Raw genomic sequence first — 13,810 nt, 5'->3', positions numbered from 1 at the left:
AGAGGATTGGCTTCTCCTAGGACCAGCAGCTGGGGGGGATGGGGAATGCTAGGGGATTCCCCTGGGGATCTGAGGGGAAGAGGCTCACATTCAGAGCTCACTGGAAGAGGGTTGCTTCTAAGAATCAAGGCCTGATGCCACTTGCGCATTGAGAGAGCCCCTCTCAGGGCAGCCTCTAGGGTTCTCCCAGTGAAGGGGCTGCTCCTGCAAATAAATGAATGGGGAAGAGGAGACCAAGGAGAGCCTGGGAGGGCTGATTGGTTGGGAAGCTCCAGTTTTTGCTGCACAGGCATTCAAGAATGTCAGACCCCATGCCCACCTTTTGATTATAAATATAATGCTTTTTAAAAAATACTCTCCTTTTATTATCCTGAAATGAAAGCAGCACAACGTGTACTTCTAAATTTGCCAATGTGCTGTGTCTGTAACATGATGAATCAGTGGATTCCATGACCCACCAGAACTTAAAAAGCCATGATATGTACTGATTTAGGTACGCCATGTTCATGACTCGTGGACTTCTTGTGACATTGATGGTGTTGATGTGATTTTACCCAAATCATCAACAACTCTTGGCAAAGTTACAAACATCACAAAAGACAATCTATCCTTGATTGCCAACAAAATATACTAGTAAATTTGGCTTACTTATAACCATGTGAAAAAAAGGCTTGCATTTTTATGCAAAATGGAGTTAGTTATGTTCTGGCTGAAAGAATTACTTTCTAGGTTCATCACCTAGGTGAATGTTCAGCTGTATATTTGGAAATCATATGGAAAAGGGGATGACTTCTTTAATTTTGTGGGGATGAAGTGAGGAAAGTGGAATATCTGGTATCCTTGGTCACTGAATTTGGGAAGTACTCCCTCAATTATTATGATAACCCAACCAGTTTCTCACAGGAGGATAGAAAAGAAGGACTGAATACTGCTTAGTTAGCTATGGCAGCCAAGCTCTGTGGTAGCTATTAATGTGCCTCTTTTTCAAGCTTTGCAACACCCGCTTATTCTGATGCTTATTTTGCAAATGGAGAAAGTGAGGCTTGGAGAACTTAGTAGCTTATCTAAATTCATGTAGTCAGTATTTGGAGGAGTTTGAATTTGAATCCAGGTCTGTCTCAATCCCATCTCAATCCATCTCAATTTTTTAACAAAAATGGGATAGAGGCAAAATCTTGGCCAGATCTCCTCTAGAAACCTGATGAGCAGGTTTTTCAGTTTTGTTTTGATTGACATGTCTTTTTTTTTTTAAATTTTTTATTGTTGGCTGTTCAAAACATTACATAGTTCTTGATATATCATATTTCACACTTTGATTCAAGTGGGTTATGAACTCCCATTTTTACCCCATATACAGATTGCAGAATCACATCAGTTACACATCCATTGATTTACATATTGCCATACTAGTGTCTGTTGTGTTCTGCTGCCTTTCCTATCCTCTACTATCCCCCCTCCCCTCCCCTCCCCTCCCCTCTTCTCTCCTCTCTCTGCCCCCTCTACTGACATTCATTTGTCCCCCTTGTATTATTTTTCCCCTTCCCCTCACTTCCTCTTGTATGTACTTTTGTATAACTCTGAGGGTCTCCTTCCATTTCCATGCAATTTCCCTTCTCTCTCCCTTTCCCTCCCACCTCTCATCCCTGTTTAATGTTAATCTTCTTCTCATGCTCTTCGACCCTACTCTGTTCTTAGTTACTCTCCTTATATCAAAGAAGACATTTGGCATTTGTTTTTTAGGGATTGGCTAGCTTCACTTAGCATAATCTGCTCTAATGCCATCCATTTCCCTGTAAATTCTATGATTTTGTGATTGACATGTCTTAAGAGCTGCTCTGCCAGGAGGCAAAGACAAGATGAGGTGATTTCTTGGGGTTCATTCCAAATCCTATGAATTTAGGTTTTTGTGAAAGATGCTCACTTTTTTTTTTAAAGAAAATTTTTAATAGTCAACACTTTGGACTGCCAAATAAAGTTTACTTTATTTTTCTTTTTTCCTGCTTGAGCTACGTATGATGTTTTAAGTGGGCAAACTGCCAGGAAGAGAATTCATCCCTATAAATTGGAAGTTTGTCATTGGGACGGTTGGTCCCTGTGCTTGCCAGATTCCTTCCTGCATGGGGTGCTGGTTTGCCTCAAGTTTGGTGGCCTTGGATGTGAGCTCTGCTTTCTATTTGTTTCCATATTGGTTCCAAGAGCCGTTTGTTCTCCATATCTGATCACTGGGTCCTGCACTGAAAGTTTCTGTCTCTGGGGACCTGGGCTCTGGTGGGCCAAACTGTATTGCTGGACTACAGATCAGGACTCAGGGAGAAGAAGCCTTTTGCAGTTCAGCACTCTGCAGCCCCTAGAAGCAGATCTGCAGTCTCATTTAAGGACCCACAGGGCACAGGTCCCTCCACTGCAGTCAGCACAGTCCACACAGCTTCTGCAGGACACCTGCCCAGTGTCACCCACTCTGGCCAGGAGAACTCCAGCCCAATGTAAAGAGACAGACCCATGAACAGGTTCTCCTCTGAACCAACAGATAGAGGAAATATCACTGATCTCATTTCAGATATCAGTCGCAAAGTGTTAGGAAACTGCTGATGCAAGCAGAACAATCAAAATGAACTGTGTTAAAATCCATTGGAAAATACAATTCAAATTGCAAACAATCAATTTGCATCCCACTTTTTGGTATCTTCAGGGACTCTTTAGAACTTAGGCAGCCTTGGAAATCACCTAGCACAATAACATTTATTGCATAAAGTGAGGCACATGTATTGACATTGTAATTGGGAACTATTAAAACCATGCCTGAATAAGCTGTAGCTTTGGTATATGGTTTTAGAATTCTAAATAAGTTGATTTTGAATGGAATTTCTTCTAGAGAATTGGTTAGATATTATATGCAAGAATACTATTTTAGTTTTCTTCTCATTTTACCTGTTTACCCTTATGATGCTGTGTTTTCTTTAAAAAAAAAAGATATCTGTGTTAGTTGCCTTCATTTAGGCTCTATTGGTTTTTGTAAGTCTCCCCTACAGCTGAGAATTTTATTTTTCTTTTCCTTGACTTCCATCTAGTGGCGGACACGGGCAATTACCGACATTAGGCTCTCCAGATGAGGAAGGAAGAGAGAAAGGAGTGGTGGATTACTTAAGTAATCAACTCTTTTCCAGCTTTACTTTCTAAGGAATGCTCAGGTGCATGCGCATTTATCTCTTCACAAATACTTTGATAAGGTTGAAAGAATAAATGGTCCTTCTAAACCCTCATTTGGCTTCTCTCATTTATTTAGAGGCTCACAGCTTGCATTTTATATTTCCCATGTGTGTGAAGCCCCTGACCAGGAATAAAATAAAATAAAAGCCATTTGTCTCCTGAGGAAGCAGCCCCCACCCGCAGGGAACCCAAGCTTTAATGTTTTAGGTAGGTTTGCTACTGGAGGAGGGAAACTTTGTAGAATTTTGTAGAATCTGAAACACTTAAAACTGGAGGGACCTTAGAGACCGTACAGAAAGTGATTCTCAGCTGAGAAAACTGCCTTCTTGTGGCCAAAGTTGCTCCAGAATTACAAACAATTCATGGCTGATCTTCACCCCAAGTCCAAAGAAAAAAAGTTAATAAGCAAAATTTTCTCAGTTTTCAGTTTTCTCCCATGTACAGTATTTTTCTTGAATCATTGTACCTACGACTCCTGTCTAACTAGGTAACAAATGACCCTTAAGTGAAACCCTTGGGACTGATGTGTGGACCTCTCTCCCCCTCCAGTGTCCGTGTCCATTGTGTAGTGTTAGATGATAGAAGTGAGTCTCCTTCTTTCCTTCTTTGCTTTCTTCCTTCCTTCGTCTCCTCCTCACGTTTTTTTTTTCTTTCTTTCAAATCTTTTTTATTTCTGTGGTAAAGTCAGGTTGATCAGAAACCCACAATGTTCTGGGAGGGTCATGCACAGAGTATTAGGTGGGTCTTCTATCATCCAGAGAGCATGAGAACCTGTCAGCCAGGGGTCTTCTTTCACAGTCTTCCCTATTTAACACCCCCTTCCTCCTCCTTCTGGAACTTTCCTCCTTGGCTCCCTCTCTGGGTTTTCTTCCTGCCAACTGATCCTTCTCTGCTGCATTTCTGCTGCTCCTCCATCTGGTTATATCAATGTCCTTGGCCCCATGCTTCTTTGAGGTTTCTCTCTGTCACTTGTCTTTAAATATAGCTGTACATTACAACTCCCGAATGTCTACCTTCAGCCCAGGATTTTCTTTTTTAAATTCTTTTTAAATTCTGTTCTTTTTAGATATACATGGAGTGTAACTTCCTATTCTTGCGGTTGTATGTGATGTGGAGTTACACTGGTCATGTATTCATATGTGAACACAGGAAAGTCATGTGCAATTCATTCTGCTGTCTGTCCTATTCCTATCCTCTCTGTCTTCCCTTCATTCCCTTTTGGCTAATCCAGTGAACTTCTGTTCCTACTGCGCCCCCCCCTTCCTATAGTGTGTTAGCATCTGCATATCAGAGAAAAGATTCAGGCTTTGTTTTTTGGGGATTGGCTTATTTCACTTAGCATGACAGTCTCCAGTTCCATCCATTTACTGGCAAATGCCATAATTTCACTCTTCTTTATGGCTGCAGCTCAGACTTCCTGAGCTGCACCCCTGTATAGCCAAGCTCCTGTTTGAAAGGTTCACTTGGATATCCAGGACACATCAGACTTGATGTCTCCAAATTTCCCCCAAATCTGCTTCACTCTGTTCTCCCATACACCAGGTATTGGTGGCATTGTTTTTCTAGTTTCTTAGGCCAAAAGTCCTCGACTTGTGTTTTTATCACACTGCACATCTAATCTACAGGAAATCCTATTGGTTCAATCTTCAACTATACCCAGAGCACAATGGCTTCTCCACATCCTGCTGCTGACACCTGGCCCCATGGCGTGTGGCCTTGTCATGCCTGGCCATTGCTGAAACTTCCACCTGGTCTTCTGCTTCCATTTTTGTTTCTTCTGCAGCTTCTTCAAAGTTGCATCTCGAATGATCCTTTCCTTCCTTGCTCCACCCTTCTCACCACAAGGGGAAGCCAATGGCCTAGGCCTGTTGTGCTAGTCTGGGTCTCCAAGCCACAGATGCCAAGTTGGGATTCAACAAGCTCAGCTTTTATAAGACCTGCCTCTGGCAGGAAAATCAAAAAGGTGCACAGGAGGCTGGGAGAGGCGTTGGGCTGTGATGCAAGTCAGGTGTCAAGTGCGGGAGAGAGCAGGCGAAAGTTAGGTGGTCAAGACCCAGTATGGTGTCATCTCAGGAAGGAATCCTGGAGAGGAGTGTGTGTTTCCCAGACGGGATCTGGCTCCCAGCCCTTCTTCACTCCATCATGGGCTGGGAGCAGCTGACCTCCCATGAACTACGCGTCACAGCAGCTTGTCTTTGGTTCATTCCTCTCTGGAGGGTTTTAAGACAGCTTAGGAGGTCCTACATGGTCTTGTCCCTCTTTTTACCATTTTGACTTTCACTCCTCAGTCATCTCTCAGGTGGCTTGGTGGTCCCCCACTTATTTCATGGGGGTGTACACTCATCTCTACTACCCCATCCTGGAAGTGTGCCAGCCTCCACGGTGCTCCTACAGGTGTGTAGTTCTCTCCACAGTCCTCAGGGGAGTTCTGAGGATAATAGAACACGACAGAAGTGATGGCATGTCATTGCCAAGGCCATTCTACTAAAGGTACTGTGGCTTGACTTCTTGTTCTTTCTCATATCACTCACTCTGAGGGAGGAAGCTGGTTGCCATATCATGAAGTCATTTAAGTAACCTGTGGAGACTCTAAACATAAGGAACCAAGGACTCCTGTTCCACAGAGCTGTGAGTGCGCCATCTTGGAAGCAGGTCCTCTGGCCCCAGCTGAGCCTTTGGTTGACTCCAGACCTGGTCAACATCTTGACTGCTGTGGCTTTACAGTTCCTGAACCAATTAGTCTGCTGCTAAAGTTCCGACTCCTGAAACTGTGTGTTATTATACGGGTTTGTTGTTTTAAAGAGATAAGTTTCTGATAATTTGTTAGGTAGCAAATAGAAAAGAATACAGTGAGCATTATTTTCATTCAATTTTAGAGACCACAAACCCCAAGTTCACAGACTCTCACTTGCCTAAGGTCACTCAGGTAGGTGTAGAGCTTCACACTCCAGAGGTGATTAAGTTCACTGGGCCCCAAAGCCATTTCAAGTGGATGTGTAATTCTACACTGTGTATACATCCAAGGTGACAGGTCAGTCACGGTCATGGGAGGGGAGGAAGAACTTGTGTTTGTTAATCTAATCAGGAAGATGAGATTCATTTGCAGAGACAAGAGATCAGGTTGTTAGGTAACAGGACTTCCAGAACAGCTTAAAAACAGAACCACACACTTGGTTTGATCTGACTCCATATGCCTGGGATTGGAATGTCCAGCTGCCCATCTCTTTAAAAAGACATCAGGCAAAAAGAATTCAAATGCTATCCATTCCAATGAGCCCGTCCCTCTACCCGTTTGCAAGGAAGCCAAGATTGTATTTATTTCAAGTTGGGTAGAATTTCTGTCCAGGTTTGTTGCTGTGTTTGCTTGCAGTAACCAAGGATTGAAAATCTCAGTGATGCAATCTTTCCTGTTGAGCCTCTTATTTTTAAATATAAGTGTATATGGCAAAGCAATTAAGTCATTTTATTTCAGCTTCTGATTTACTTCTCCGAGCCCAACACTTTGGGAACATTCACTCAGTTGGATTAAAAAGCAATCTCATCGAATCATCTTTAAAATAAAATAGTCCCAAACTTCCTTTTGTTGTGTGTTATCTGGGAGAGTCAAGGTGAGGTTTCATGGGCTCAGCAGGAGATGGAAAAGAATGGAATTTCTCTCCCTCTTCCCCAGCCTCTGGGCTCAGCTGGAGGCCACTGTACCATGGCAACTTCCATTTCAATGACATTATTTCTAATAAATGACTGCCTGAAGGTTTATGGGGTGTTTCTGGCCCTGGCTCAGTGTAGCCAGCAAGAGTTGGGGGTAGGGCTATTTCCTGTCCCCTCTGCCTGGCGGTTTCTGCTTCACCATGGAAGATCACAAGAGTATTTGATGTTGCTTCTTGGAACAGCAATTGGTTAATTAAAATCACTGAGTGTTTGAGCAAATTGAATGCAAGCCGCACATCCTTGGCAACCTCCTGGTGTCAGGAAGGAAGGCAGAAAGCAGCATCCAGAGGGGCAGAGACCCAGGAAATTCCTCTTCTCAGCGGACCCTTCATCTTCAGCAGTAATGAGAGGTGGGGTGGGGTGGGATGAAAGGAGACAGAAATATAGCCACCATTCATCTTTTTCTTCTAGTCAAATATCCCTGACTCACCTACCAACAAATCTCTTAAAGATTAATTGTGGAGATAAAATACCCCATCTGATTTCAGCTCTATCTCTTTAAGCACTTAGAAAGCAGTCCAAGAGGATGGACCGAGGTGGGAACAGAACTAGGTGGGGGCTGGGAAGAAAGCTGAGGGTCTGCATAATCTTAGAACTTGGCGATTATCCTACTAATGGAGAAACTTGAATTTTATCCCAAGAATGGAGGTGTGAACGATGTTTGAGATGGAGGCACACGGTCACCAAGTTTTACCTTTTGGAGAGATTCTTCTCCTGAAAGACCTGCCCTCTGGGTAGGACTGATCACTGTGTGCTCTCAAGTCAGGGATCATCTGGCAAGAACCAGATCTCAGCCTTACTTGTTAGATCGTGGAAGGGAAAGGGAGTGTTTGCTCATCATGCCACTCAATCCAAAGATGCTTAAATTCCTGAGGGACTTACAATAGCTAATGTTCTAGATGTAGGGCAGAGGGCTAATGGAAAGGTATATAATGATATTGAAGATATATTTGCATCCAGAGGATAAACAAGGTTACCACTTACCTACCATCACTGGGGAAATCAAATAGTCCTGTCAAAGGCTTCATGGGCTCAAGTCTGTGACATTCATGAATAAAGAAATTGTGTCTCTATGTTGAGTGCTACAGTATCTTGTGAGGATCATAGTCAAAACATTCCCTATTGGAAAGGCAGGAGACGTAATGGAAGTAATCTGAACATGTTTCCTCTAATTCCCACGATGTATTTCTGTGTGTGCATAGACTGTTTATTTAATTTTCTGTGGGCCTGAATATCTTCCCATGCTTTCAAATTTCTTTATTTTAATTGGCCAGAAAGTCCAATTATAAATGATCTATAAGTCCAAGTGTTACCATGTGTCTGGAACAGGACTGTGCCAAGATCATACTACCTGGTACTGAAGAATGTAAGTAGCAACAGGCCTCATTTGACAGATCAGCTGCAGCATAGGATAGACAGGGAATCTAGGGATGATGTTGAATGGACTTTGCATTTCATGATACACATTCCTACAGTGATCCAAGCTCCTTAAATTTGGCTTCTATTCAAAGAAAATTATTTAAACACATTTAACCTGTATAGTATTTCTCTTTTAAGTTCAGATAACTGAATGATTAAAATGAGGAAATAAAATTATTTTTAGAGCTGGGAGAGGTAATATACATATATATAGCCTGGGCCATATATCCTGGATTCCCATCTATATGATCCACTTTTTTACTCTACATTTCCATAGTTGAAGAATCTCAGGATGGAGTGGTCAGGCAATTATCCAAGGGTGGCAGAGCTTATATGAGACAAAGGGAAAAGGGGTGGGGTGTGGAGAATGTCAGTCTTCCTAATTGTACTACTGGTCTTCTTATCTCTCTCTACTTCTCTTTCCCCTCCATCTGTAAATACCACTGAATCTCCTTTTCCCAATGCAAATACATAAATAGTAGACACCAAAAACCCCTCCCAAGCCATACTCCCCATTTATCTTCAGCCTTCCTCTAGGAAACATCCTAATTCTGTTCTTCTCATCCACATTTTTTTTTAAAAAGCAGCCTAGGTTGGATCTTACCAAACACACTTCCCACTCTGTCACCAACCCACTGTCAGAAGGCTTCTCCAAGTTTTATCCAGGGGGCATTCTGGGTGACGCTGCAGCCTTACATATTTATGCTCCTGGTTTTTTTTTTTTTTTTGACACTACCTCATCTTGCTTCTGCTCACAGTTCCCTGACTTTCCTTCTGTTCTTGGAGGGTATTTTTTTTCTCCCTGGCATATCCACAGGATTCCATGCCTGATTACACAGTTCTTCCCACTGTAAGCTCTGTTCAGGGCCATGTTTTCTGCTCTCCTGATCAACGACAACTAGGTGTGATGTCTCTCTAATGAAAATCTACATTCTGGGCGTCCCTTCTGAACTTCAAACCTGAAAATCCAACTTCTTGTTGAAAATCTCCACTTGGAAATACTGCATGGAATCAACATGTCCAAAGTGGAATTCATGATCGGGACAGGCACTGTATGTCATTCATCTCTGTATGTCCAGCATTTAGTAGGTGCTCGATGATTTTTGGTTGAATGAGACTCTTGGAAGGTGAGATGAGGCAGAAATGTTCGGGAACTGTAAGAGTAGGAGAAAGCTTCAAAATGATTCAAGGAATGCAGGTAGACAGGTTTATCAGAAACTGCTTTTGATGGACTGAGATAACACCCTTCTTTGAAGACAAACACTTCCTTGTCAGGCACTGTTTTCTAGCACCACCTAGTGGATATCCTGAGTCAGCAATCGTGCCGTCTTTTAATTAAAAATGACAACTCCTTAGAGATTTGCAGTATAATATACCTACTAAATGTTTTACATAAATGGCCTCATTTAATCTCCACAATAAGGTGAGTATTATTTCTCCCATTTTACAGGCCAGCAGACAAAACCAAACAAAGAACGTTTAAAGAACTTGCCAAAGTTTGCCCAACTAAGCTTCCAACATAGACTTCAGTGCCTTCACAACTTTTATTCTATTTATTTGCAATTTTAACTCATCTGTTAACTAACAAGAGCTGTTTTATAAGGCTCCTAGATGATATAGGACATTATGATAGCAAAAAGTAGTTCTATCAACTGTAAAATAATAACAAAAACAGATCACATGCAATGACTGTGCTTGGTTCTAGTGCTTTCCATGTGCTATCTCTTTTAATTCCTGTGATATCTCATGAAGGGGCACTTTTATTACTTATCTTCTGCTTTCCCAGGGTCACCAACTACAAGGACTGGAGTCGGAACACAACCAGGTAGTCTAGCTCCAGGGTCGGGTTCTTAATCTTCATGGGAACCAGCAGCACCACAAAGACAACTGTGTCTGACACATGTTCACTTGTTTGATTTCACAATTATAGAGACTTATGCGGTGGGTCCACCTCGAATCCTCTTCTTCAGGGCCTAGTAGGGTCTCTTTTCTATAGTACAATTTCAATCATCACTTATTAAATCTGTATTAAAGTGATATTGGGTGATGATGTCTTAATGTGGCTGTCATTGTAAACAGCTGGTTCATTTTCCCTTTATTAAGAACTTTGTGAACTCAAAATGCCTCCATCCAAAGAAATAACTCCAGCAGGTTAGAAGTTGAGAAAAAAAATGTTTTTCAGAACCCGGGGGGATTTCCTTGCATCTGCCACAGTGACCCATTTTTTCAAATGCTGGACATGGGTACCATTCTACACCCTGACTTAGCTTCTGTCTCAACCATGGCACTTCGCTTTGGGTGGCCCAGGGGTCCAGTCCTTCTGTTGAATTCCTTGGTATATGAATGGCCCTGATTTGACATCCATCCATACCACGGAGTTTGGGTTTTGTATCAATGGCTTGTTTGCCCCTTAAAGCTCATAGCTACAGCAGGTGATGCTTCCCCAGCAACGCCCCCATGGTGCTTTTCTGTTATGCTTAGATTTTCTTTTAAATTTAAGTATAAACAAGGCAGTTTCAGATGAGGTGTCCACTTCTTCAAAGTTCCATGTGGAAGGAAATCTTTAAAAAGAGAAAAAGGATATCCTTAGTGGAAGTTTTACTTTATAATTAGAGTTAATTGTCAATGTTTGTTTTAAATAAAAGGGATCCCTACATATTTGGTCAGATGTGATGCAGTGAATCAAAATTTGGGGTGCAACTTTAACATTTTGGACTTAATTTTTCTTAAAGTATGTGTCTCAATGTTTTCATCCATATTTGGCTAATCTATAGCAGTTATTCCCAGCTAACTCCATCCCCCAATTTACAGAATTTTATACTACACATATTTCATATTCTGCATTTTTTGCCTAGTGGTCATTGCCATCTCTCCCCTTCCCATAAAATTTCCGTTGATCCAATATAATTTCCATTGATCCAATATTTAGATATAATAGAAATTTGTCTTTTCTGATTAATTTTCCCTTCTAAATAGAATCAATTTACCTTCTTTAGTCCCTCTCCCATTAAAGCAGCTGTAGGAATCTGTAGCCTCCAAACATGAAAGGCATACCTGCACCGACAAATTGTTCCCTGGTTCTCAGAGTTGTGTCTCTGGAGCATCTGTCCCTGCATAGCCTTTAGGTTGGAAAGAGCACCTGAAATATTAAAAAATGTTTTTATCCTTCACTAGGAGAGGATATAGTTTTTGTGATAAAGACCATGTATGAATGGTGAATACAGAAATACTTAGGTGTGAGCTTAGAGCTCAAGTGGAGTTTGGTTTTTTCAATAGTAAATTATTCTTTATCATGAGAATCAGATAAGAGAAGAATATTGCTACGAATTGAATTCTGTCCCTCCAGAATTACCAATAACTTGTCTACAGAACACAAGAGTGTTGTGAAGAGTGTGAAGTCTCTTTGAATACTGAATATGAGGTTCTCTTCTCTCCCTCACTTGGCCAATTAGCCACAAGAACATGAAGGGAAGAACACCAGCTCCTTTGCCATTTTCCAAACATTAACAATTCTTGTTTAGAAACTTTGTGTACCTCTCTTTTTTTTTCTATCTCAAATCTCAACAATATTAGAGCATTCACCTCAAAGCTTGTAGGAGCCTTGTGGAAGGCCATGTAGCCATTAACCCTGGACCCAAAAGGAGCTGGTACTAAAAACAGATGGAACCCAGATCTCCTAATGACCAGTAACAAACAAACAAACAAATAAACAAGAACCCTCCTCTGCTCCCCTTCCTTGCCTGCCACCCCTATGCCAAATAGGGACAATGTCACATTCTGCTGCCTGAGCACAATGCCTTTATGTCCATTTTTGCTTGTTTTCCTTTGTGTTTTCAATCTGTGCATTGTGTGAAAACATCCCCCCGGTTAACAAGCCATCGCCATTAGTTATAACACCCTGTAACGTCTCTTGGAAGTGGGACAGACATCAGTCAGAGTTGCCCTCTGGCAGGGTTGGGAGAGGCAGACCCCTCCAAAGTCTGTTAGTTTTGAACCAAGATATAATATGAATGTGATGCTATTTCTGGACTAAATAAATCCTTGGGGACTCAGGGGGCACACAGAGGGTAGAAGAGCTTATTTTATTGGAATGTCAATCTATTGCATTTTTGATCCCATTTGGCATTTCTCTGAGCTAATTTCCTCTACAAAGTGTGGAGCTGTTGTGATTTATGTGGACAGAGGGCTCCTAAACTTTGGTTGCATAATCCACAGAGCTGCCCTGGAGTCTGACTCGCCTGCCGGGGCTTAGCATGTTAGGTTTGGCATCGAAGCTGCAGACATTCAGATGACGTGGAAAGCAAATGTTTTTGCTCTTTCAGAGGAGGTATAAATCCTGGGGCTGATCTGGTTTCACTGGGAAATGTTCCCTTGGATAAGTTTTTGGTAGCTCCCTCTCCGTAACCCAGCCAGTTAGTTTCATTGGCAGTAGCTGTGAATCTACTTGCTACCACTTAAAACGCAATTTCTGAAAAAATAAAACAATGGGCTTGAGAGAGGTTACTTTGAAAATGAGAGAAAGCGGGCCTGGCGGTCTGTGCAAAGACAGAAGCGCTCTCCTCTCTCGGCCTCTATCTGCCTGGATTTTTCCTACTTCTTCCAAACTGCCTCTTCCAGAGCAGCTTTTCTTTATCTCACCTTTAAAAAAAAGTGAGTAAAAAAATTTAAGGGCTGCAGTATTATAATTTGAAACATGTATACAATGTATAATGAACAAATCAGGGCAATTTGCATTTCCATCTCAAATATTATCATTTTGAAGTGTTGGGAACACTCCAATTTTCCTCCTTCTTATATTGAAATGCATCTTAAATAGGTGTTGTAGACTGTGGCTGCCCCACTGTGCTGTATGATACCAGGACTACTTTCCTCCCCTGAAACTGTTTGGATTCCCGTTATCCACCCTCTCACTACAGTTCTTGCCCTCTTCCTGGGGTCTAGTGGCCTCTCTTGTTCTCTACTTCCATGTGATCAACATTTCTTTTTTTTTTTTTTTTAAGGGAAGATTTATTTGATGAGTTTCACTTAGCACATCTAAAAAGAAATCGCAATATATTGAAGATGTAAATAAAAAATATCGAACGCTACACAAATTTGCATGTTATCCTTGGGCAGAGGCCATGTTAATTTTCTGTCTTATTCCAATTTTCATATATGTGCTGCCCAAGTGAGCACTATGTGATCAACTTTTAAAATGTTCATCATTACTATGCATCAGGGAAATGCAAATAAAAACCACAATGAGATATCATCTCACTCCAGTTAAAACAGCTAATATTTAAAAAAAAAAGACAAAAAATAACTGATGTTGGTGCATCTGTAGAGAAAGGAAAACTCTTACACATTCTTGGAGAGAATGTAAATTGACACAACCATTATGGAGAACAGTATGGAGATTCCCCAAAAACTTAAAAATAGAGCTACCATATAATTCCCTTATCCCACTTAAAATCATTATAGTAAGAGACTCCTGTAG

The 13,810-nt window shown here is 41.5% G+C and overlaps 1 non-coding gene across 1 annotated transcript; it reads right to left on the bottom strand.

Moving 5' to 3' along the window:
- Positions 1–13,404: 13,404 nt before the first annotated feature.
- On the bottom strand, positions 13,405–13,509 carry LOC124095228 (U6 spliceosomal RNA). The gene has a single exon (XR_006852436.1). It is a non-coding gene; the product is annotated as a U6 spliceosomal RNA (small nuclear RNA).
- Between the last annotated feature and the right edge of the window lie 301 nt (positions 13,510–13,810).

This window comes from Marmota monax, unplaced genomic scaffold, assembly GCF_021218885.2.
Source record: "Marmota monax isolate L192 unplaced genomic scaffold, Marmota_monax_Labrador192_F-V1.1 WCK01_AAM20220418_F8-fsc00066, whole genome shotgun sequence".
NCBI lineage: Eukaryota > Metazoa > Chordata > Mammalia > Rodentia > Sciuridae > Marmota > Marmota monax.
This window is presented reverse-complemented; position numbering and strand designations above follow the sequence as displayed.